This window comes from Sinocyclocheilus grahami, unplaced genomic scaffold (genome assembly GCF_001515645.1).
Source record: "Sinocyclocheilus grahami isolate Dianchi unplaced genomic scaffold, SAMN03320097.WGS_v1.1 scaffold526.1, whole genome shotgun sequence".
NCBI classification, from domain to species: domain Eukaryota; kingdom Metazoa; phylum Chordata; class Actinopteri; order Cypriniformes; family Cyprinidae; genus Sinocyclocheilus; species Sinocyclocheilus grahami.
The window spans coordinates 323174-323422 of NW_015505705.1; positions in this window are offsets into that span (position 1 = coordinate 323174).

Here is a 249-nt window from a genome sequence, read left to right on the forward strand (position 1 = left end):
GTGGAAACAATAGACTGAAGCAATGTGTAATGGTCTTTTTTTTTATCAAAAAAACTTCTCTATTTTATAAAATAACTTGTTTTGTATTCACAAAATATATAGTAACCTACAACTTTAAAAGTAATAATTAACAAAAATCCATTTATTTGTACTATATCTCTCACCTTCTTACAGCAAGCGCATTGCTTGGCAAATTTCTTCTCATGGCAAGGGCCACAGTAGATGTTGTTGTTCTTTGTTATGAAACTT